General features: G+C 47.8%; 16 non-coding genes across 16 annotated transcripts; all 16 read left to right on the plus strand.

Annotated features, from left to right (window-relative positions):
- Window positions 1-1,256: 1,256 nt before the first annotated feature.
- Window positions 1,257-1,447, plus strand: LOC142733485 (U2 spliceosomal RNA). The gene has a single exon (XR_012880120.1). It is a non-coding gene; the product is annotated as a U2 spliceosomal RNA (small nuclear RNA).
- Window positions 1,448-2,755: 1,308 nt separating this feature from the next.
- Window positions 2,756-2,946, plus strand: LOC142733534 (U2 spliceosomal RNA). The gene has a single exon (XR_012880163.1). It is a non-coding gene; the product is annotated as a U2 spliceosomal RNA (small nuclear RNA).
- Window positions 2,947-4,242: 1,296 nt separating this feature from the next.
- LOC142733546 (U2 spliceosomal RNA) lies at window positions 4,243-4,433 on the plus strand. Its single transcript, XR_012880174.1, has one exon. It is a non-coding gene; the product is annotated as a U2 spliceosomal RNA (small nuclear RNA).
- A 1,288-nt stretch (window positions 4,434-5,721) lies between these two features.
- LOC142733558 (U2 spliceosomal RNA) lies at window positions 5,722-5,912 on the plus strand. The gene has a single exon (XR_012880185.1). It is a non-coding gene; the product is annotated as a U2 spliceosomal RNA (small nuclear RNA).
- A 1,296-nt stretch (window positions 5,913-7,208) lies between these two features.
- Window positions 7,209-7,399, plus strand: LOC142733570 (U2 spliceosomal RNA). The gene has a single exon (XR_012880196.1). It is a non-coding gene; the product is annotated as a U2 spliceosomal RNA (small nuclear RNA).
- Window positions 7,400-8,687: 1,288 nt separating this feature from the next.
- LOC142733491 (U2 spliceosomal RNA) lies at window positions 8,688-8,878 on the plus strand. The gene has a single exon (XR_012880126.1). It is a non-coding gene; the product is annotated as a U2 spliceosomal RNA (small nuclear RNA).
- Window positions 8,879-10,158: 1,280 nt separating this feature from the next.
- Window positions 10,159-10,349, plus strand: LOC142733503 (U2 spliceosomal RNA). The gene has a single exon (XR_012880137.1). It is a non-coding gene; the product is annotated as a U2 spliceosomal RNA (small nuclear RNA).
- Window positions 10,350-11,637: 1,288 nt separating this feature from the next.
- LOC142733515 (U2 spliceosomal RNA) lies at window positions 11,638-11,828 on the plus strand. Its single transcript, XR_012880148.1, has one exon. It is a non-coding gene; the product is annotated as a U2 spliceosomal RNA (small nuclear RNA).
- Window positions 11,829-13,104: 1,276 nt separating this feature from the next.
- LOC142733526 (U2 spliceosomal RNA) lies at window positions 13,105-13,295 on the plus strand. The gene has a single exon (XR_012880156.1). It is a non-coding gene; the product is annotated as a U2 spliceosomal RNA (small nuclear RNA).
- A 1,272-nt stretch (window positions 13,296-14,567) lies between these two features.
- Window positions 14,568-14,758, plus strand: LOC142733527 (U2 spliceosomal RNA). Its single transcript, XR_012880157.1, has one exon. It is a non-coding gene; the product is annotated as a U2 spliceosomal RNA (small nuclear RNA).
- A 1,276-nt stretch (window positions 14,759-16,034) lies between these two features.
- On the plus strand, window positions 16,035-16,225 carry LOC142733529 (U2 spliceosomal RNA). Its single transcript, XR_012880158.1, has one exon. It is a non-coding gene; the product is annotated as a U2 spliceosomal RNA (small nuclear RNA).
- A 1,300-nt stretch (window positions 16,226-17,525) lies between these two features.
- LOC142733530 (U2 spliceosomal RNA) lies at window positions 17,526-17,716 on the plus strand. The gene has a single exon (XR_012880159.1). It is a non-coding gene; the product is annotated as a U2 spliceosomal RNA (small nuclear RNA).
- Window positions 17,717-19,016: 1,300 nt separating this feature from the next.
- Window positions 19,017-19,207, plus strand: LOC142733531 (U2 spliceosomal RNA). The gene has a single exon (XR_012880160.1). It is a non-coding gene; the product is annotated as a U2 spliceosomal RNA (small nuclear RNA).
- Window positions 19,208-20,499: 1,292 nt separating this feature from the next.
- On the plus strand, window positions 20,500-20,690 carry LOC142733532 (U2 spliceosomal RNA). Its single transcript, XR_012880161.1, has one exon. It is a non-coding gene; the product is annotated as a U2 spliceosomal RNA (small nuclear RNA).
- Window positions 20,691-21,979: 1,289 nt separating this feature from the next.
- LOC142733533 (U2 spliceosomal RNA) lies at window positions 21,980-22,170 on the plus strand. The gene has a single exon (XR_012880162.1). It is a non-coding gene; the product is annotated as a U2 spliceosomal RNA (small nuclear RNA).
- A 1,285-nt stretch (window positions 22,171-23,455) lies between these two features.
- On the plus strand, window positions 23,456-23,644 carry LOC142733522 (U2 spliceosomal RNA). The gene has a single exon (XR_012880153.1). It is a non-coding gene; the product is annotated as a U2 spliceosomal RNA (small nuclear RNA).
- The last annotated feature ends 42 nt before the right edge of the window (window positions 23,645-23,686 follow it).

Below are 23,686 nucleotides of genomic sequence, written 5' to 3' on the forward strand. Positions count from 1 at the left end.
TGTTTCTGTCTTTCTGAAGGGATCTCCCCTTTTAATCCCATTATTTCAACACCTGTTGGACAATGCATGAGTGATAATGAGCTCATTGATTAAATGCAATTAATGAATAGATTGCCACCTCTTGTTGTGTGTCGTCTGTGTTTCTGTGTTTCCGGCATTTCACATTGGAACACCTCATTCACCTTCCTTGTCTTCTCTCCGCCCTCCCTTTTAGGTAAGTTAAAGAGCTGCACCTGAGCCAGCCACTGATTGATTGATTGATTGATTGATTGATTGATTGATTGATTGATTGATTGATTGATTGATTGATTGATTGATGCAGCACAACAGTCAAATAGTGGAGTGGAGTAGGGGAACAGCAAACAGCCAATAAAGCAGCCCGCCCGCTCGCCTGCCCGCCACAATGGACCTACCTGTGTACACTAGATGGATGTGATGGAATGTACTGTCGTCCCTACATTTCAAGAAGAAGTAAGAATTGCAGTTGCAACAAAGCCTTGCTTGCCTACAAAGAGAGCAGCAATTTGGATTTGTTACTATGTTACCTAGAAGAATAACAAACTGTGCAAGGATGGAGGTTGTAGGAGCAAGGAGAAGTTGTCTGTAAAGTTGGTGGATGCCTATTTTCCATTTTGCAGTCCCTTGTCTCCCTCTTGTGGCCTCCTGGAGGCAACTAGCTGTGCAAAAAAAAGACAGCCTGGCGGCCGGCTGTTGCAGTGTTGCCCTCTCAGGCAACACTGAGTGACTGACTGAGCCTCACCGTCTTATATAAAGTTCAGACGGAACTTTGCACGTGTCATAGTGGAGCCCTCAGGATTCCAGAGCCAGCTTTCTGACATCATAATGGGGCCTCAGAGATAAAAGCCTGGGCCCAGGCAGTGTTGGTCAGTGCTGCTCAGCAGGCAGCACTGGACTGGACTGGATTACAGCTGATACAAGGTGTGAAGGAACAAGGGGTGGCTGTGGGCATGCACTTGCTGCCGCTGCCAGTGTTTATCTGCATGGCAGCAGGGCATTTGGGCGTTGCCAGGAAGGCGTTTTTATGTAGATTCCTCCTCTTTCAGCACTGCATTGTGGTGCAAGCAAAAGAAGCAAATCCTGTCTGGCTTCCTCTCCGGCCTTTATTCACCTCCCGTGTAGCTGTGAGTGTGTGAGCCTGCAGGGCCCCATGGAATTGCCTAGAAGTAGGCTGAATCGCTGCAAGGGCTGAACAGCAGTATCGGGCAGGCTCGGGCAACGCGCGGCCCGTTCGGGTTATCGCTTCTCGGCCTTTTGGCTAAGATCAAGTGTAGTATCTGTTCTTATCAGTTTAATATCTGATACGTCCCCTATCTGGGGACCATATATTAAATGGATTTTTAGAACAGGGAGATGGAAATAGAGCTTGCTCTGTCCACTCCACGCATTGACCTGGTATTGCAGTATTTCCAGGACCGGTGCACCCTTTCCTTATGTGTTGACTAAAAGCAGATTCCAAAAGTGTTTTTTGTCTTTGCTATTGTTTCTGTCTTTCTGAAGGGATCTCCCCTTTTAATCCCATTATTTCAACACCTGTTGGACAATGCATGAGTGATAATGAGCTCATTGATTAAATGCAATTAATGAATAGATTGCCACCTCTTGTTGTGTGTCGTCTGTGTTTCTGTGTTTCCGGCATTTCACATTGGAACACCTCATTCACCTTCCTTGTCTTCTCTCCGCCCTCCCTTTTAGGTAAGTTAAAGAGCTGCACCTGAGCCAGCCACTGATTGATTGATTGATTGATTGATTGATTGATTGATTGATTGATTGATTGATTGATTGATTGATTGATTGATGCAGCACAACAGTCAAATAGTGGAGTGGAGTAGGGGAACAGCAAACAGCCAATAAAGCAGCCCGCCCGCTCGCCTGCCCGCCACAATGGACCTACCTGTGTACACTAGATGGATGTGATGGAATGTACTGTCGTCCCTACATTTCAAGAAGAAGTAAGAATTGCAGTTGCAACAAAGCCTTGCTTGCCTACAAAGAGAGCAGCAATTTGGATTTGTTACTATGTTACCTAGAAGAATAACAAACTGTGCAAGGATGGAGGTTGTAGGAGCAAGGAGAAGTTGTCTGTAAAGTTGGTGGATGCCTATTTTCCATTTTGCAGTCCCTTGTCTCCCTCTTGTGGCCTCCTGGAGGCAACTAGCTGTGCAAAAAAAAGACAGCCTGGCGGCCGGCTGTTGCAGTGTTGCCCTCTCAGGCAACACTGAGTGACTGACTGAGCCTCACCGTCTTATATAAAGTTCAGACGGAACTTTGCACGTGTCATAGTGGAGCCCTCAGGATTCCAGAGCCAGCTTTCTGACATCATAATGGGGCCTCAGAGATAAAAGCCTGGGCCCAGGCAGTGTTGGTCAGTGCTGCTCAGCAGGCAGCACTGGACTGGACTGGATTACAGCTGATACAAGGTGTGAAGGAACAAGGGGTGGCTGTGGGCATGCACTTGCTGCCGCTGCCAGTGTTTATCTGCATGGCAGCAGGGCATTTGGGCGTTGCCAGGAAGGCGTTTTTATGTAGATTCCTCCTCTTTCAGCACTGCATTGTGGTGCAAGCAAAAGAAGCAAATCCTGTCTGGCTTCCTCTCCGGCCTTTATTCACCTCCCGTGTAGCTGTGAGTGTGTGAGCCTGCAGGGCCCCATGGAATTGCCTAGAAGTAGGCTGAATCGCTGCAAGGGCTGAACAGCAGTATCGGGCAGGCTCGGGCAACGCGCGGCCCGTTCGGGTTATCGCTTCTCGGCCTTTTGGCTAAGATCAAGTGTAGTATCTGTTCTTATCAGTTTAATATCTGATACGTCCCCTATCTGGGGACCATATATTAAATGGATTTTTAGAACAGGGAGATGGAAATAGAGCTTGCTCTGTCCACTCCACGCATTGACCTGGTATTGCAGTATTTCCAGGACCGGTGCACCCTTTCCTTATGTGTTGACTAAAAGCAGATTCCAAAAGTGTTTTTTGTCTTTGCTATTGTTTCTGTCTTTCTGAAGGGATCTCCCCTTTTAATCCCATTATTTCAACACCTGTTGGACAATGCATGAGTGATAATGAGCTCATTGATTAAATGCAATTAATGAATAGATTGCCACCTCTTGTTGTGTGTCGTCTGTGTTTCTGTGTTTCCGGCATTTCACATTGGAACACCTCATTCACCTTCCTTGTCTTCTCTCCGCCCTCCCTTTTAGGTAAGTTAAAGAGCTGCACCTGAGCCAGCCACTGATTGATTGATTGATTGATTGATTGATTGATTGATTGATTGATTGATTGATTGATTGATGCAGCACAACAGTCAAATAGTGGAGTGGAGTAGGGGAACAGCAAACAGCCAATAAAGCAGCCCGCCCGCTCGCCTGCCCGCCACAATGGACCTACCTGTGTACACTAGATGGATGTGATGGAATGTACTGTCGTCCCTACATTTCAAGAAGAAGTAAGAATTGCAGTTGCAACAAAGCCTTGCTTGCCTACAAAGAGAGCAGCAATTTGGATTTGTTACTATGTTACCTAGAAGAATAACAAACTGTGCAAGGATGGAGGTTGTAGGAGCAAGGAGAAGTTGTCTGTAAAGTTGGTGGATGCCTATTTTCCATTTTGCAGTCCCTTGTCTCCCTCTTGTGGCCTCCTGGAGGCAACTAGCTGTGCAAAAAAAAGACAGCCTGGCGGCCGGCTGTTGCAGTGTTGCCCTCTCAGGCAACACTGAGTGACTGACTGAGCCTCACCGTCTTATATAAAGTTCAGACGGAACTTTGCACGTGTCATAGTGGAGCCCTCAGGATTCCAGAGCCAGCTTTCTGACATCATAATGGGGCCTCAGAGATAAAAGCCTGGGCCCAGGCAGTGTTGGTCAGTGCTGCTCAGCAGGCAGCACTGGACTGGACTGGATTACAGCTGATACAAGGTGTGAAGGAACAAGGGGTGGCTGTGGGCATGCACTTGCTGCCGCTGCCAGTGTTTATCTGCATGGCAGCAGGGCATTTGGGCGTTGCCAGGAAGGCGTTTTTATGTAGATTCCTCCTCTTTCAGCACTGCATTGTGGTGCAAGCAAAAGAAGCAAATCCTGTCTGGCTTCCTCTCCGGCCTTTATTCACCTCCCGTGTAGCTGTGAGTGTGTGAGCCTGCAGGGCCCCATGGAATTGCCTAGAAGTAGGCTGAATCGCTGCAAGGGCTGAACAGCAGTATCGGGCAGGCTCGGGCAACGCGCGGCCCGTTCGGGTTATCGCTTCTCGGCCTTTTGGCTAAGATCAAGTGTAGTATCTGTTCTTATCAGTTTAATATCTGATACGTCCCCTATCTGGGGACCATATATTAAATGGATTTTTAGAACAGGGAGATGGAAATAGAGCTTGCTCTGTCCACTCCACGCATTGACCTGGTATTGCAGTATTTCCAGGACCGGTGCACCCTTTCCTTATGTGTTGACTAAAAGCAGATTCCAAAAGTGTTTTTTGTCTTTGCTATTGTTTCTGTCTTTCTGAAGGGATCTCCCCTTTTAATCCCATTATTTCAACACCTGTTGGACAATGCATGAGTGATAATGAGCTCATTGATTAAATGCAATTAATGAATAGATTGCCACCTCTTGTTGTGTGTCGTCTGTGTTTCTGTGTTTCCGGCATTTCACATTGGAACACCTCATTCACCTTCCTTGTCTTCTCTCCGCCCTCCCTTTTAGGTAAGTTAAAGAGCTGCACCTGAGCCAGCCACTGATTGATTGATTGATTGATTGATTGATTGATTGATTGATTGATTGATTGATGCAGCACAACAGTCAAATAGTGGAGTGGAGTAGGGGAACAGCAAACAGCCAATAAAGCAGCCCGCCCGCTCGCCTGCCCGCCACAATGGACCTACCTGTGTACACTAGATGGATGTGATGGAATGTACTGTCGTCCCTACATTTCAAGAAGAAGTAAGAATTGCAGTTGCAACAAAGCCTTGCTTGCCTACAAAGAGAGCAGCAATTTGGATTTGTTACTATGTTACCTAGAAGAATAACAAACTGTGCAAGGATGGAGGTTGTAGGAGCAAGGAGAAGTTGTCTGTAAAGTTGGTGGATGCCTATTTTCCATTTTGCAGTCCCTTGTCTCCCTCTTGTGGCCTCCTGGAGGCAACTAGCTGTGCAAAAAAAAGACAGCCTGGCGGCCGGCTGTTGCAGTGTTGCCCTCTCAGGCAACACTGAGTGACTGACTGAGCCTCACCGTCTTATATAAAGTTCAGACGGAACTTTGCACGTGTCATAGTGGAGCCCTCAGGATTCCAGAGCCAGCTTTCTGACATCATAATGGGGCCTCAGAGATAAAAGCCTGGGCCCAGGCAGTGTTGGTCAGTGCTGCTCAGCAGGCAGCACTGGACTGGACTGGATTACAGCTGATACAAGGTGTGAAGGAACAAGGGGTGGCTGTGGGCATGCACTTGCTGCCGCTGCCAGTGTTTATCTGCATGGCAGCAGGGCATTTGGGCGTTGCCAGGAAGGCGTTTTTATGTAGATTCCTCCTCTTTCAGCACTGCATTGTGGTGCAAGCAAAAGAAGCAAATCCTGTCTGGCTTCCTCTCCGGCCTTTATTCACCTCCCGTGTAGCTGTGAGTGTGTGAGCCTGCAGGGCCCCATGGAATTGCCTAGAAGTAGGCTGAATCGCTGCAAGGGCTGAACAGCAGTATCGGGCAGGCTCGGGCAACGCGCGGCCCGTTCGGGTTATCGCTTCTCGGCCTTTTGGCTAAGATCAAGTGTAGTATCTGTTCTTATCAGTTTAATATCTGATACGTCCCCTATCTGGGGACCATATATTAAATGGATTTTTAGAACAGGGAGATGGAAATAGAGCTTGCTCTGTCCACTCCACGCATTGACCTGGTATTGCAGTATTTCCAGGACCGGTGCACCCTTTCCTTATGTGTTGACTAAAAGCAGATTCCAAAAGTGTTTTTTGTCTTTGCTATTGTTTCTGTCTTTCTGAAGGGATCTCCCCTTTTAATCCCATTATTTCAACACCTGTTGGACAATGCATGAGTGATAATGAGCTCATTGATTAAATGCAATTAATGAATAGATTGCCACCTCTTGTTGTGTGTCGTCTGTGTTTCTGTGTTTCCGGCATTTCACATTGGAACACCTCATTCACCTTCCTTGTCTTCTCTCCGCCCTCCCTTTTAGGTAAGTTAAAGAGCTGCACCTGAGCCAGCCACTGATTGATTGATTGATTGATTGATTGATTGATTGATTGATTGATTGATTGATTGATTGATGCAGCACAACAGTCAAATAGTGGAGTGGAGTAGGGGAACAGCAAACAGCCAATAAAGCAGCCCGCCCGCTCGCCTGCCCGCCACAATGGACCTACCTGTGTACACTAGATGGATGTGATGGAATGTACTGTCGTCCCTACATTTCAAGAAGAAGTAAGAATTGCAGTTGCAACAAAGCCTTGCTTGCCTACAAAGAGAGCAGCAATTTGGATTTGTTACTATGTTACCTAGAAGAATAACAAACTGTGCAAGGATGGAGGTTGTAGGAGCAAGGAGAAGTTGTCTGTAAAGTTGGTGGATGCCTATTTTCCATTTTGCAGTCCCTTGTCTCCCTCTTGTGGCCTCCTGGAGGCAACTAGCTGTGCAAAAAAAAGACAGCCTGGCGGCCGGCTGTTGCAGTGTTGCCCTCTCAGGCAACACTGAGTGACTGACTGAGCCTCACCGTCTTATATAAAGTTCAGACGGAACTTTGCACGTGTCATAGTGGAGCCCTCAGGATTCCAGAGCCAGCTTTCTGACATCATAATGGGGCCTCAGAGATAAAAGCCTGGGCCCAGGCAGTGTTGGTCAGTGCTGCTCAGCAGGCAGCACTGGACTGGATTGGATTACAGCTGATACAAGGTGTGAAGGAACAAGGGGTGGCTGTGGGCATGCACTTGCTGCCGCTGCCAGTGTTTATCTGCATGGCAGCAGGGCATTTGGGCGTTGCCAGGAAGGCGTTTTTATGTAGATTCCTCCTCTTTCAGCACTGCATTGTGGTGCAAGCAAAAGAAGCAAATCCTGTCTGGCTTCCTCTCCGGCCTTTATTCACCTCCCGTGTAGCTGTGAGTGTGTGAGCCTGCAGGGCCCCATGGAATTGCCTAGAAGTAGGCTGAATCGCTGCAAGGGCTGAACAGCAGTATCGGGCAGGCTCGGGCAACGCGCGGCCCGTTCGGGTTATCGCTTCTCGGCCTTTTGGCTAAGATCAAGTGTAGTATCTGTTCTTATCAGTTTAATATCTGATACGTCCCCTATCTGGGGACCATATATTAAATGGATTTTTAGAACAGGGAGATGGAAATAGAGCTTGCTCTGTCCACTCCACGCATTGACCTGGTATTGCAGTATTTCCAGGACCGGTGCACCCTTTCCTTATGTGTTGACTAAAAGCAGATTCCAAAAGTGTTTTTTGTCTTTGCTATTGTTTCTGTCTTTCTGAAGGGATCTCCCCTTTTAATCCCATTATTTCAACACCTGTTGGACAATGCATGAGTGATAATGAGCTCATTGATTAAATGCAATTAATGAATAGATTGCCACCTCTTGTTGTGTGTCGTCTGTGTTTCTGTGTTTCCGGCATTTCACATTGGAACACCTCATTCACCTTCCTTGTCTTCTCTCCGCCCTCCCTTTTAGGTAAGTTAAAGAGCTGCACCTGAGCCAGCCACTGATTGATTGATTGATTGATTGATTGATTGATTGATTGATTGATTGATTGATGCAGCACAACAGTCAAATAGTGGAGTGGAGTAGGGGAACAGCAAACAGCCAATAAAGCAGCCCGCCCGCTCGCCTGCCCGCCACAATGGACCTACCTGTGTACACTAGATGGATGTGATGGAATGTACTGTCGTCCCTACATTTCAAGAAGAAGTAAGAATTGCAGTTGCAACAAAGCCTTGCTTGCCTACAAAGAGAGCAGCAATTTGGATTTGTTACTATGTTACCTAGAAGAATAACAAACTGTGCAAGGATGGAGGTTGTAGGAGCAAGGAGAAGTTGTCTGTAAAGTTGGTGGATGCCTATTTTCCATTTTGCAGTCCCTTGTCCCCCTCTTGTGGCCTCCTGGAGGCAACTAGCTGTGCAAAAAAAAGGCAGCCTGGCGGCCGGCTGTTGCAGTGTTGCCCTCTCAGGCAACACTGAGTGACTGACTGAGCCTCACCGTCTGATATAAAGTTCAGACGGAACTTTGCACGTGTCATAGTGGAGCCCTCAGGATTCCAGAGCCAGCTTTCTGACATCATAATGGGGCCTCAGAGATAAAAGCCTGGGCCCAGGCAGTGTTGGTCAGTGCTGCTCAGCAGGCAGCACTGGACTGGACTGGATTACAGCTGATACAAGGTGTGAAGGAACAAGGGGTGGCTGTGGGCATGCACTTGCTGCCGCTGCCAGTGTTTATCTGCATGGCAGCAGGGCATTTGGGCGTTGCCAGGAAGGCGTTTTTATGTAGATTCCTCCTCTTTCAGCACTGCATTGTGGTGCAAGCAAAAGAAGCAAATCCTGTCTGGCTTCCTCTCCGGCCTTTATTCACCTCCCGTGTAGCTGTGAGTGTGTGAGCCTGCAGGGCCCCATGGAATTGCCTAGAAGTAGGCTGAATCGCTGCAAGGGCTGAACAGCAGTATCGGGCAGGCTCGGGCAACGCGCGGCCCGTTCGGGTTATCGCTTCTCGGCCTTTTGGCTAAGATCAAGTGTAGTATCTGTTCTTATCAGTTTAATATCTGATACGTCCCCTATCTGGGGACCATATATTAAATGGATTTTTAGAACAGGGAGATGGAAATAGAGCTTGCTCTGTCCACTCCACGCATTGACCTGGTATTGCAGTATTTCCAGGACCGGTGCACCCTTTCCTTATGTGTTGACTAAAAGCAGATTCCAAAAGTGTTTTTTGTCTTTGCTATTGTTTCTGTCTTTCTGAAGGGATCTCCCCTTTTAATCCCATTATTTCAACACCTGTTGGACAATGCATGAGTGATAATGAGCTCATTGATTAAATGCAATTAATGAATAGATTGCCACCTCTTGTTGTGTGTCGTCTGTGTTTCTGTGTTTCCGGCATTTCACATTGGAACACCTCATTCACCTTCCTTGTCTTCTCTCCGCCCTCCCTTTTAGGTAAGTTAAAGAGCTGCACCTGAGCCAGCCACTGATTGATTGATTGATTGATTGATTGATTGATTGATTGATTGATGCAGCACAACAGTCAAATAGTGGAGTGGAGTAGGGGAACAGCAAACAGCCAATAAAGCAGCCCGCCCGCTCGCCTGCCCGCCACAATGGACCTACCTGTGTACACTAGATGGATGTGATGGAATGTACTGTCGTCCCTACATTTCAAGAAGAAGTAAGAATTGCAGTTGCAACAAAGCCTTGCTTGCCTACAAAGAGAGCAGCAATTTGGATTTGTTACTATGTTACCTAGAAGAATAACAAACTGTGCAAGGATGGAGGTTGTAGGAGCAAGGAGAAGTTGTCTGTAAAGTTGGTGGATGCCTATTTTCCATTTTGCAGTCCCTTGTCTCCCTCTTGTGGCCTCCTGGAGGCAACTAGCTGTGCAAAAAAAAGACAGCCTGGCGGCCGGCTGTTGCAGTGTTGCCCTCTCAGGCAACACTGAGTGACTGACTGAGCCTCACCGTCTTATATAAAGTTCAGACGGAACTTTGCACGTGTCATAGTGGAGCCCTCAGGATTCCAGAGCCAGCTTTCTGACATCATAATGGGGCCTCAGAGATAAAAGCCTGGGCCCAGGCAGTGTTGGTCAGTGCTGCTCAGCAGGCAGCACTGGACTGGACTGGATTACAGCTGATACAAGGTGTGAAGGAACAAGGGGTGGCTGTGGGCATGCACTTGCTGCCGCTGCCAGTGTTTATCTGCATGGCAGCAGGGCATTTGGGCGTTGCCAGGAAGGCGTTTTTATGTAGATTCCTCTTCTTTCAGCACTGCATTGTGGTGCAAGCAAAAGAAGCAAATCCTGTCTGGCTTCCTCTCCGGCCTTTATTCACCTCCCGTGTAGCTGTGAGTGTGTGAGCCTGCAGGGCCCCATGGAATTGCCTAGAAGTAGGCTGAATCGCTGCAAGGGCTGAACAGCAGTATCGGGCAGGCTCGGGCAACGCGCGGCCCGTTCGGGTTATCGCTTCTCGGCCTTTTGGCTAAGATCAAGTGTAGTATCTGTTCTTATCAGTTTAATATCTGATACGTCCCCTATCTGGGGACCATATATTAAATGGATTTTTAGAACAGGGAGATGGAAATAGAGCTTGCTCTGTCCACTCCACGCATTGACCTGGTATTGCAGTATTTCCAGGACCGGTGCACCCTTTCCTTATGTGTTGACTAAAAGCAGATTCCAAAAGTGTTTTTTGTCTTTGCTATTGTTTCTGTCTTTCTGAAGGGATCTCCCCTTTTAATCCCATTATTTCAACACCTGTTGGACAATGCATGAGTGATAATGAGCTCATTGATTAAATGCAATTAATGAATAGATTGCCACCTCTTGTTGTGTGTCGTCTGTGTTTCTGTGTTTCCGGCATTTCACATTGGAACACCTCATTCACCTTCCTTGTCTTCTCTCCGCCCTCCCTTTTAGGTAAGTTAAAGAGCTGCACCTGAGCCAGCCACTGATTGATTGATTGATTGATTGATTGATTGATTGATTGATTGATTGATTGATGCAGCACAACAGTCAAATAGTGGAGTGGAGTAGGGGAACAGCAAACAGCCAATAAAGCAGCCCGCCCGCTCGCCTGCCCGCCACAATGGACCTACCTGTGTACACTAGATGGATGTGATGGAATGTACTGTCGTCCCTACATTTCAAGAAGAAGTAAGAATTGCAGTTGCAACAAAGCCTTGCTTGCCTACAAAGAGAGCAGCAATTTGGATTTGTTACTATGTTACCTAGAAGAATAACAAACTGTGCAAGGATGGAGGTTGTAGGAGCAAGGAGAAGTTGTCTGTAAAGTTGGTGGATGCCTATTTTCCATTTTGCAGTCCCTTGTCTCCCTCTTGTGGCCTCCTGGAGGCAACTAGCTGTGCAAAAAAAAGACAGCCTGGCGGCCGGCTGTTGCAGTGTTGCCCTCTCAGGCAACACTGAGTGACTGACTGAGCCTCACCGTCTTATATAAAGTTCAGACGGAACTTTGCACGTGTCATAGTGGAGCCCTCAGGATTCCAGAGCCAGCTTTCTGACATCATAATGGGGCCTCAGAGATAAAAGCCTGGGCCCAGGCAGTGTTGGTCAGTGCTGCTCAGCAGGCAGCACTGGACTGGACTGGATTACAGCTGATACAAGGTGTGAAGGAACAAGGGGTGGCTGTGGGCATGCACTTGCTGCCGCTGCCAGTGTTTATCTGCATGGCAGCAGGGCATTTGGGCGTTGCCAGGAAGGCGTTTTTATGTAGATTCCTCCTCTTTCAGCACTGCATTGTGGTGCAAGCAAAAGAAGCAAATCCTGTCTGGCTTCCTCTCCGGCCTTTATTCACCTCCCGTGTAGCTGTGAGTGTGTGAGCCTGCAGGGCCCCATGGAATTGCCTAGAAGTAGGCTGAATCGCTGCAAGGGCTGAACAGCAGTATCGGGCAGGCTCGGGCAACGCGCGGCCCGTTCGGGTTATCGCTTCTCGGCCTTTTGGCTAAGATCAAGTGTAGTATCTGTTCTTATCAGTTTAATATCTGATACGTCCCCTATCTGGGGACCATATATTAAATGGATTTTTAGAACAGGGAGATGGAAATAGAGCTTGCTCTGTCCACTCCACGCATTGACCTGGTATTGCAGTATTTCCAGGACCGGTGCACCCTTTCCTTATGTGTTGACTAAAAGCAGATTCCAAAAGTGTTTTTTGTCTTTGCTATTGTTTCTGTCTTTCTGAAGGGATCTCCCCTTTTAATCCCATTATTTCAACACCTGTTGGACAATGCATGAGTGATAATGAGCTCATTGATTAAATGCAATTAATGAATAGATTGCCACCTCTTGTTGTGTGTCGTCTGTGTTTCTGTGTTTCCGGCATTTCACATTGGAACACCTCATTCACCTTCCTTGTCTTCTCTCCGCCCTCCCTTTTAGGTAAGTTAAAGAGCTGCACCTGAGCCAGCCACTGATTGATTGATTGATTGATTGATTGATTGATTGATTGATGCAGCACAACAGTCAAATAGTGGAGTGGAGTAGGGGAACAGCAAACAGCCAATAAAGCAGCCCGCCCGCTCGCCTGCCCGCCACAATGGACCTACCTGTGTACACTAGATGGATGTGATGGAATGTACTGTCGTCCCTACATTTCAAGAAGAAGTAAGAATTGCAGTTGCAACAAAGCCTTGCTTGCCTACAAAGAGAGCAGCAATTTGGATTTGTTACTATGTTACCTAGAAGAATAACAAACTGTGCAAGGATGGAGGTTGTAGGAGCAAGGAGAAGTTGTCTGTAAAGTTGGTGGATGCCTATTTTCCATTTTGCAGTCCCTTGTCTCCCTCTTGTGGCCTCCTGGAGGCAACTAGCTGTGCAAAAAAAAGACAGCCTGGCGGCCGGCTGTTGCAGTGTTGCCCTCTCAGGCAACACTGAGTGACTGACTGAGCCTCACCGTCTTATATAAAGTTCAGACGGAACTTTGCACGTGTCATAGTGGAGCCCTCAGGATTCCAGAGCCAGCTTTCTGACATCATAATGGGGCCTCAGAGATAAAAGCCTGGGCCCAGGCAGTGTTGGTCAGTGCTGCTCAGCAGGCAGCACTGGACTGGACTGGATTACAGCTGATACAAGGTGTGAAGGAACAAGGGGTGGCTGTGGGCATGCACTTGCTGCCGCTGCCAGTGTTTATCTGCATGGCAGCAGGGCATTTGGGCGTTGCCAGGAAGGCGTTTTTATGTAGATTCCTCCTCTTTCAGCACTGCATTGTGGTGCAAGCAAAAGAAGCAAATCCTGTCTGGCTTCCTCTCCGGCCTTTATTCACCTCCCGTGTAGCTGTGAGTGTGTGAGCCTGCAGGGCCCCATGGAATTGCCTAGAAGTAGGCTGAATCGCTGCAAGGGCTGAACAGCAGTATCGGGCAGGCTCGGGCAACGCGCGGCCCGTTCGGGTTATCGCTTCTCGGCCTTTTGGCTAAGATCAAGTGTAGTATCTGTTCTTATCAGTTTAATATCTGATACGTCCCCTATCTGGGGACCATATATTAAATGGATTTTTAGAACAGGGAGATGGAAATAGAGCTTGCTCTGTCCACTCCACGCATTGACCTGGTATTGCAGTATTTCCAGGACCGGTGCACCCTTTCCTTATGTGTTGACTAAAAGCAGATTCCAAAAGTGTTTTTTGTCTTTGCTATTGTTTCTGTCTTTCTGAAGGGATCTCCCCTTTTAATCCCATTATTTCAACACCTGTTGGACAATGCATGAGTGATAATGAGCTCATTGATTAAATGCAATTAATGAATAGATTGCCACCTCTTGTTGTGTGTCGTCTGTGTTTCTGTGTTTCCGGCATTTCACATTGGAACACCTCATTCACCTTCCTTGTCTTCTCTCCGCCCTCCCTTTTAGGTAAGTTAAAGAGCTGCACCTGAGCCAGCCACTGATTGATTGATTGATTGATTGATTGATTGATTGATGCAGCACAACAGTCAAATAGTGGAGTGGAGTAGGGGAACAGCAAACAGCCAATAAAGCAGCCCGCCCGCTCGCCTGCCCGCCACAATGGACCTACCTGTGTACACTAGATGGATGTGATGGAATGTACTGTCGTCCCTACATTTCAAGAAGAAGTAAGAATTGCAGTTGCAACAAAGCCTTGCTTGCCTACAAAGAGAGCAGCAATTTGGATTTGTTACTATGTTACCTAGAAGAATAACAAACTGTGCAAGGATGGAGGTTGTAGGAGCAAGGAGAAGTTGTCTGTAAAGTTGGTGGATGCCTATTTTCCATTTTGCAGTCCCTTGTCTCCCTCTTGTGGCCTCCTGGAGGCAACTAGCTGTGCAAAAAAAAGACAGCCTGGCGGCCGGCTGTTGCAGTGTTGCCCTCTCAGGCAACACTGAGTGACTGACTGAGCCTCACCGTCTTATATAAAGTTCAGACGGAACTTTGCACGTGTCATAGTGGAGCCCTCAGGATTCCAGAGCCAGCTTTCTGACATCATAATGGGGCCTCAGAGATAAAAGCCTGGGCCCAGGCAGTGTTGGTCAGTGCTGCTCAGCAGGCAGCACTGGACTGGACTGGATTACAGCTGATACAAGGTGTGAAGGAACAAGGGGTGGCTGTGGGCATGCACTTGCTGCCGCTGCCAGTGTTTATCTGCATGGCAGCAGGGCATTTGGGCGTTGCCAGGAAGGCGTTTTTATGTAGATTCCTCCTCTTTCAGCACTGCATTGTGGTGCAAGCAAAAGAAGCAAATCCTGTCTGGCTTCCTCTCCGGCCTTTATTCACCTCCCGTGTAGCTGTGAGTGTGTGAGCCTGCAGGGCCCCATGGAATTGCCTAGAAGTAGGCTGAATCGCTGCAAGGGCTGAACAGCAGTATCGGGCAGGCTCGGGCAACGCGCGGCCCGTTCGGGTTATCGCTTCTCGGCCTTTTGGCTAAGATCAAGTGTAGTATCTGTTCTTATCAGTTTAATATCTGATACGTCCCCTATCTGGGGACCATATATTAAATGGATTTTTAGAACAGGGAGATGGAAATAGAGCTTGCTCTGTCCACTCCACGCATTGACCTGGTATTGCAGTATTTCCAGGACCGGTGCACCCTTTCCTTATGTGTTGACTAAAAGCAGATTCCAAAAGTGTTTTTTGTCTTTGCTATTGTTTCTGTCTTTCTGAAGGGATCTCCCCTTTTAATCCCATTATTTCAACACCTGTTGGACAATGCATGAGTGATAATGAGCTCATTGATTAAATGCAATTAATGAATAGATTGCCACCTCTTGTTGTGTGTCGTCTGTGTTTCTGTGTTTCCGGCATTTCACATTGGAACACCTCATTCACCTTCCTTGTCTTCTCTCCGCCCTCCCTTTTAGGTAAGTTAAAGAGCTGCACCTGAGCCAGCCACTGATTGATTGATTGATTGATTGATTGATTGATTGATTGATGCAGCACAACAGTCAAATAGTGGAGTGGAGTAGGGGAACAGCAAACAGCCAATAAAGCAGCCCGCCCGCTCGCCTGCCCGCCACAATGGACCTACCTGTGTACACTAGATGGATGTGATGGAATGTACTGTCGTCCCTACATTTCAAGAAGAAGTAAGAATTGCAGTTGCAACAAAGCCTTGCTTGCCTACAAAGAGAGCAGCAATTTGGATTTGTTACTATGTTACCTAGAAGAATAACAAACTGTGCAAGGATGGAGGTTGTAGGAGCAAGGAGAAGTTGTCTGTAAAGTTGGTGGATGCCTATTTTCCATTTTGCAGTCCCTTGTCTCCCTCTTGTGGCCTCCTGGAGGCAACTAGCTGTGCAAAAAAAAGACAGCCTGGCGGCCGGCTGTTGCAGTGTTGCCCTCTCAGGCAACACTGAGTGACTGACTGAGCCTCACCGTCTTATATAAAGTTCAGACGGAACTTTGCACGTGTCATAGTGGAGCCCTCAGGATTCCAGAGCCAGCTTTCTGACATCATAATGGGGCCTCAGAGATAAAAGCCTGGGCCCAGGCAGTGTTGGTCAGTGCTGCTCAGCAGGCAGCACTGGACTGGACTGGATTACAGCTGATACAAGGTGTGAAGGAACAAGGGGTGGCTGTGGGCATGCACTTGCTGCCGCTGCCAGTGTTTATCTGCATGGCAGCAGGGCATTTGGGCGTTGCCAGGAAGGCGTTTTTATGTAGATTCCTCCTCTTTCAGCACTGCATTGTGGTGCAAGCAAAAGAAGCAAATCCTGTCTGGCTTCCTCTCCGGCCTTTATTCACCTCCCGTGTAGCTGTGAGTGTGTGAGCCTGCAGGGCCCCATGGAATTGCCTAGAAGTAGGCTGAATCGCTGCAAGGGCTGAACAGCAGTATCGGGCAGGCTCGGGCAACGCGCGGCCCGTTCGGGTTATCGCTTCTCGGCCTTTTGGCTAAGATCAAGTGTAGTATCTGTTCTTATCAGTTTAATATCTGATACGTCCCCTATCTGGGGACCATATATTAAATGGATTTTTAGAACAGGGAGATGGAAATAGAGCTTGCTCTGTCCACTCCACGCATTGACCTGGTATTGCAGTATTTCCAGGACCGGTGCACCCTTTCCTTATGTGTTGACTAAAAGCAGATTCCAAAAGTGTTTTTTGTCTTTGCTATTGTTTCTGTCTTTCTGAAGGGATCTCCCCTTTTAATCCCATTATTTCAACACCTGTTGGACAATGCATGAGTGATAATGAGCTCATTGATTAAATGCAATTAATGAATAGATTGCCACCTCTTGTTGTGTGTCGTCTGTGTTTCTGTGTTTCCGGCATTTCACATTGGAACACCTCATTCACCTTCCTTGTCTTCTCTCCGCCCTCCCTTTTAGGTAAGTTAAAGAGCTGCACCTGAGCCAGCCACTGATTGATTGATTGATTGATTGATTGATTGATTGATTGATTGATTGATTGATTGATTGATTGATGCAGCACAACAGTCAAATAGTGGAGTGGAGTAGGGGAACAGCAAACAGCCAATAAAGCAGCCCGCCCGCTCGCCTGCCCGCCACAATGGACCTACCTGTGTACACTAGATGGATGTGATGGAATGTACTGTCGTCCCTACATTTCAAGAAGAAGTAAGAATTGCAGTTGCAACAAAGCCTTGCTTGCCTACAAAGAGAGCAGCAATTTGGATTTGTTACTATGTTACCTAGAAGAATAACAAACTGTGCAAGGATGGAGGTTGTAGGAGCAAGGAGAAGTTGTCTGTAAAGTTGGTGGATGCCTATTTTCCATTTTGCAGTCCCTTGTCTCCCTCTTGTGGCCTCCTGGAGGCAACTAGCTGTGCAAAAAAAAGACAGCCTGGCGGCCGGCTGTTGCAGTGTTGCCCTCTCAGGCAACACTGAGTGACTGACTGAGCCTCACCGTCTTATATAAAGTTCAGACGGAACTTTGCACGTGTCATAGTGGAGCCCTCAGGATTCCAGAGCCAGCTTTCTGACATCATAATGGGGCCTCAGAGATAAAAGCCTGGGCCCAGGCAGTGTTGGTCAGTGCTGCTCAGCAGGCAGCACTGGACTGGACTGGATTACAGCTGATACAAGGTGTGAAGGAACAAGGGGTGGCTGTGGGCATGCACTTGCTGCCGCTGCCAGTGTTTATCTGCATGGCAGCAGGGCATTTGGGCGTTGCCAGGAAGGCGTTTTTATGTAGATTCCTCCTCTTTCAGCACTGCATTGTGGTGCAAGCAAAAGAAGCAAATCCTGTCTGGCTTCCTCTCCGGCCTTTATTCACCTCCCGTGTAGCTGTGAGTGTGTGAGCCTGCAGGGCCCCATGGAATTGCCTAGAAGTAGGCTGAATCGCTGCAAGGGCTGAACAGCAGTATCGGGCAGGCTCGGGCAACGCGCGGCCCGTTCGGGTTATCGCTTCTCGGCCTTTTGGCTAAGATCAAGTGTAGTATCTGTTCTTATCAGTTTAATATCTGATACGTCCCCTATCTGGGGACCATATATTAAATGGATTTTTAGAACAGGGAGATGGAAATAGAGCTTGCTCTGTCCACTCCACGCATTGACCTGGTATTGCAGTATTTCCAGGACCGGTGCACCCTTTCCTTATGTGTTGACTAAAAGCAGATTCCAAAAGTGTTTTTTGTCTTTGCTATTGTTTCTGTCTTTCTGAAGGGATCTCCCCTTTTAATCCCATTATTTCAACACCTGTTGGACAATGCATGAGTGATAATGAGCTCATTGATTAAATGCAATTAATGAATAGATTGCCACCTCTTGTTGTGTGTCGTCTGTGTTTCTGTGTTTCCGGCATTTCACATTGGAACACCTCATTCACCTTCCTTGTCTTCTCTCCGCCCTCCCTTTTAGGTAAGTTAAAGAGCTGCACCTGAGCCAGCCACTGATTGATTGATTGATTGATTGATTGATTGATTGATTGATTGATTGATTGATTGATTGATTGATGCAGCACAACAGTCAAATAGTGGAGTGGAGTAGGGGAACAGCAAACAGCCAATAAAGCAGCCCGCCCGCTCGCCTGCCCGCCACAATGGACCTACCTGTGTACACTAGATGGATGTGATGGAATGTACTGTCGTCCCTACATTTCAAGAAGAAGTAAGAATCGCAGTTGCAACAAAGCCTTGCTTGCCTACAAAGAGAGCAGCAATTTGGATTTGTTACTATGTTACCTAGAAGAATAACAAACTGTGCAAGGATGGAGGTTGTAGGAGCAAGGAGAAGTTGTCTGTAAAGTTGGTGGATGCCTATTTTCCATTTTGCAGTCCCTTGTCTCCCTCTTGTGGCCTCCTGGAGGCAACTAGCTGTGCAAAAAAAAGACAGCCTGGCGGCCGGCTGTTGCAGTGTTGCCCTCTCAGGCAACACTGAGTGACTGACTGAGCCTCACCGTCTTATATAAAGTTCAGACGGAACTTTGCACGTGTCATAGTGGAGCCCTCAGGATTCCAGAGCCAGCTTTCTGACATCATAATGGGGCCTCAGAGATAAAAGCCTGGGCCCAGGCAGTGTTGGTCAGTGCTGCTCAGCAGGCAGCACTGGACTGGACTGGATTACAGCTGATACAAGGTGTGAAGGAACAAGGGGTGGCTGTGGGCATGCACTTGCTGCCGCTGCCAGTGTTTATCTGCATGGCAGCAGGGCATTTGGGCGTTGCCAGGAAGGCGTTTTTATGTAGATTCCTCCTCTTTCAGCACTGCATTGTGGTGCAAGCAAAAGAAGCAAATCCTGTCTGGCTTCCTCTCCGGCCTTTATTCACCTCCCGTGTAGCTGTGAGTGTGTGAGCCTGCAGGGCCCCATGGAATTGCCTAGAAGTAGGCTGAATCGCTGCAAGGGCTGAACAGCAGTATCGGGCAGGCTCGGGCAACGCGCGGCCCGTTCGGGTTATCGCTTCTCGGCCTTTTGGCTAAGATCAAGTGTAGTATCTGTTCTTATCAGTTTAATATCTGATACGTCCCCTATCTGGGGACCATATATTAAATGGATTTTTAGAACAGGGAGATGGAAATAGAGCTTGCTCTGTCCACTCCACGCATTGACCTGGTATTGCAGTATTTCCAGGACCGGTGCACCCTTTCCTTATGTGTTGACTAAAAGCAGATTCCAAAAGTGTTTTTTGTCTTTGCTATTGTTTCTGTCTTTCTGAAGGGATCTCCCCTTTTAATCCCATTATTTCAACACCTGTTGGACAATGCATGAGTGATAATGAGCTCATTGATTAAATGCAATTAATGAATAGATTGCCACCTCTTGTTGTGTGTCGTCTGTGTTTCTGTGTTTCCGGCATTTCACATTGGAACACCTCATTCACCTTCCTTGTCTTCTCTCCGCCCTCCCTTTTAGGTAAGTTAAAGAGCTGCACCTGAGCCAGCCACTGATTGATTGATTGATTGATTGATTGATTGATTGATTGATTGATTGATTGATTGATGCAGCACAACAGTCAAATAGTGGAGTGGAGTAGGGGAACAGCAAACAGCCAATAAAGCAGCCCGCCCGCTCGCCTGCCCGCCACAATGGACCTACCTGTGTACACTAGATGGATGTGATGGAATGTACTGTCGTCCCTACATTTCAAGAAGAAGTAAGAATTGCAGTTGCAACAAAGCCTTGCTTGCCTACAAAGAGAGCAGCAATTTGGATTTGTTACTATGTTACCTAGAAGAATAACAAACTGTGCAAGGATGGAGGTTGTAGGAGCAAGGAGAAGTTGTCTGTAAAGTTGGTGGATGCCTATTTTCCATTTTGCAGTCCCTTGTCTCCCTCTTGTGGCCTCCTGGAGGCAACTAGCTGTGCAAAAAAAAGACAGCCTGGTGGCCGGCTGTTGCAGTGTTGCCCTCTCAGGCAACACTGAGTGACTGACTGAGCCTCACCGTCTTATATAAAGTTCAGACGGAACTTTGCACGTGTCATAGTGGAGCCCTCAGGATTCCAGAGCCAGCTTTCTGACATCATAATGGGGCCTCAGAGATAAAAGCCTGGGCCCAGGCAGTGTTGGTCAGTGCTGCTCAGCAGGCAGCACTGGACTGGACTGGATTACAGCTGATACAAGGTGTGAAGGAACAAGGGGTGGCTGTGGGCATGCACTTGCTGCCGCTGCCAGTGTTTATCTGCATGGCAGCAGGGCATTTGGGCGTTGCCAGGAAGGCGTTTTTATGTAGATTCCTCCTCTTTCAGCACTGCATTGTGGTGCAAGCAAAAGAAGCAAATCCTGTCTGGCTTCCTCTCCGGCCTTTATTCACCTCCCGTGTAGCTGTGAGTGTGTGAGCCTGCAGGGCCCCATGGAATTGCCTAGAAGTAGGCTGAATCGCTGCAAGGGCTGAACAGCAGTATCGGGCAGGCTCGGGCAACGCGCGGCCCGTTCGGGTTATCGCTTCTCGGCCTTTTGGCTAAGATCAAGTGTAGTATCTGTTCTTATCAGTTTAATATCTGATACGTCCCCTATCTGGGGACCATATATTAAATGGATTTTTAGAACAGGGAGATGGAAATAGAGCTTGCTCTGTCCACTCCACGCATTGACCTGGTATTGCAGTATTTCCAGGACCGGTGCACCCTTTCCTTATGTGTTGACTAAAAGCAGATTCCAAAAGTGTTTTTTGTCTTTGCTATTGTTTCTGTCTTTCTGAAGGGATCTCCCCTTTTAATCCCATTATTTCAACACCTGTTGGACAATGCATGAGTGATAATGAGCTCATTGATTAAATGCAATTAATGAATAGATTGCCACCTCTTGTTGTGTGTCGTCTGTGTTTCTGTGTTTCCGGCATTTCACATTGGAACACCTCATTCACCTTCCTTGTCTTCTCTCCGCCCTCCCTTTTAGGTAAGTTAAAGAGCTGCACCTGAGCCAGCCACTGATTGATTGATTGATTGATTGATTGATTGATTGATTGATTGATTGATTGATTGCAGCACAACAGTCAAATAGTGGAGTGGAGTAGGGGAACAGCAAACAGCCAATAAAGCAGCCCGCCCGCTCGCCTGCCCGCCACAATGGACCTACCTGTGTACACTAGATGGATGTGATGGAATGTACTGTCGTCCCTACATTTCAAGAAGAAGTAAGAATTGCAGTTGCAACAAAGCCTTGCTTGCCTACAAAGAGAGCAGCAATTTGGATTTGTTACTATGTTACCTAGAAGAATAACAAACTGTGCAAGGATGGAGGTTGTAGGAGCAAGGAGAAGTTGTCTGTAAAGTTGGTGGATGCCTATTTTCCATTTTGCAGTCCCTTGTCTCCCTCTTGTGGCCTCCTGGAGGCAACTAGCTGTGCAAAAAAAAGACAGCCTGGCGGCCGGCTGTTGCAGTGTTGCCCTCTCAGGCAACACTGAGTGACTGACTGAGCCTCACCGTCTTATATAAAGTTCAGACGGAACTTTGCACGTGTCATAGTGGAGCCCTCAGGATTCCAGAGCCAGCTTTCTGACATCATAATGGGGCCTCAGAGATAAAAGCCTGGGCCCAGGCAGTGTTGGTCAGTGCTGCTCAGCAGGCAGCACTGGACTGGACTGGATTACAGCTGATACAAGGTGTGAAGGAACAAGGGGTGGCTGTGGGCATGCACTTGCTGCCGCTGCCAGTGTTTATCTGCATGGCAGCAGGGCATTTGGGCGTTGCCAGGAAGGCGTTTTTATGTAGATTCCTCCTCTTTCAGCACTGCATTGTGGTGCAAGCAAAAGAAGCAAATCCTGTCTGGCTTCCTCTCCGGCCTTTATTCACCTCCCGTGTAGCTGTGAGTGTGTGAGCCTGCAGGGCCCCATGGAATTGCCTAGAAGTAGGCTGAATCGCTGCAAGGGCTGAACAGCAGTATCGGGCAGGCTCGGGCAACGCGCGGCCCGTTCGGGTTATCGCTTCTCGGCCTTTTGGCTAAGATCAAGTGTAGTATCTGTTCTTATCAGTTTAATATCTGATACGTCCCCTATCTGGGGACCATATATTAAATGGATTTTTAGAACAGGGAGATGGAAATAGAGCTTGCTCTGTCCACTCCACGCATTGACCTGGTATTGCAGTATTTCCAGGACCGGTGCACCCTTTCCTTATGTGTTGACTAAAAGCAGATTCCAAAAGTGTTTTTTGTCTTTGCTATTGTTTCTGTCTTTCTGAAGGGATCTCCCCTTTTAATCCCATTATTTCAACACCTGTTGGACAATGCATGAGTGATAATGAGCTCATTGATTAAATGCAATTAATGAATAGATTGCCACCTCTTGTTGTGTGTCGTCTGTGTTTCTGTGTTTCCGGCATTTCACATTGGAACACCTCATTCACCTTCCTTGTCTTCTCTCCGCCCTCCCTTTTAGGTAAGTTAAAGAGCTGCACCTGAGCCAGCCACTGATTGATTGATTGATTGATTGATTGATTGATTGATTGATTGATTGATTGCAGCACAACAGTCAAATAGTGGAGTGGAGTAGGGGAACAGCAAACAGCCAATAAAGCAGCCCGCCCGCTCGCCTGCCCGCCACAATGGACCTACCTGTGTACACTAGATGGATGTGATGGAATGTACTGTCGTCCCTACATTTCAAGAAGAAGTAAGAATTGCAGTTGCAACAAAGCCTTGCTTGCCTACAAAGAGAGCAGCAATTTGGATTTGTTACTATGTTACCTAGAAGAATAACAAACTGTGCAAGGATGGAGGTTGTAGGAGCAAGGAGAAGTTGTCTGTAAAGTTGGTGGATGCCTATTTTCCATTTTGCAGTCCCTTGTCTCCCTCTTGTGGCCTCCTGGAGGCAACTAGCTGTGCAAAAAAAAGACAGCCTGGCGGCCGGCTGTTGCAGTGTTGCCCTCTCAGGCAACACTGAGTGACTGACTGAGCCTCACCGTCTTATATAAAGTTCAGACGGAACTTTGCACGTGTCATAGTGGAGCCCTCAGGATTCCAGAGCCAGCTTTCTGACATCATAATGGGGCCTCAGAGATAAAAGCCTGGGCCCAGGCAGTGTTGGTCAGTGCTGCTCAGCAGGCAGCACTGGACTGGACTGGATTACAGCTGATACAAGGTGTGAAGGAACAAGGGGTGGCTGTGGGCATGCACTTGCTGCCGCTGCCAGTGTTTATCTGCATGGCAGCAGGGCATTTGGGCGTTGCCAGGAAGGCGTTTTTATGTAGATTCCTCCTCTTTCAGCACTGCATTGTGGTGCAAGCAAAAGAAGCAAATCCTGTCTGGCTTCCTCTCCGGCCTTTATTCACCTCCCGTGTAGCTGTGAGTGTGTGAGCCTGCAGGGCCCCATGGAATTGCCTAGAAGTAGGCTGAATCGCTGCAAGGGCTGAACAGCAGTATCGGGCAGGCTCGGGCAACGCGCGGCCCGTTCGGGTTATCGCTTCTCGGCCTTTTGGCTAAGATCAAGTGTAGTATCTGTTCTTATCAGTTTAATATCTGATACGTCCCCTATCTGGGGACCATATATTAAATGGATTTTTAGAACAGGGAGATGGAAAGAGCTTGCTCTGTCCACTCCACGCATTGACCTGGTATTGCAGTATTTCCAGGACCGGTGCACCCTTTCCTTATGTGTTGACTAAAAGCAGATTCCAAAAGTGTTTTTTG

This window comes from Rhinoderma darwinii, unplaced genomic scaffold (assembly GCF_050947455.1).
Source record: "Rhinoderma darwinii isolate aRhiDar2 unplaced genomic scaffold, aRhiDar2.hap1 Scaffold_959, whole genome shotgun sequence".
Lineage (NCBI taxonomy): Eukaryota > Metazoa > Chordata > Amphibia > Anura > Rhinodermatidae > Rhinoderma > Rhinoderma darwinii.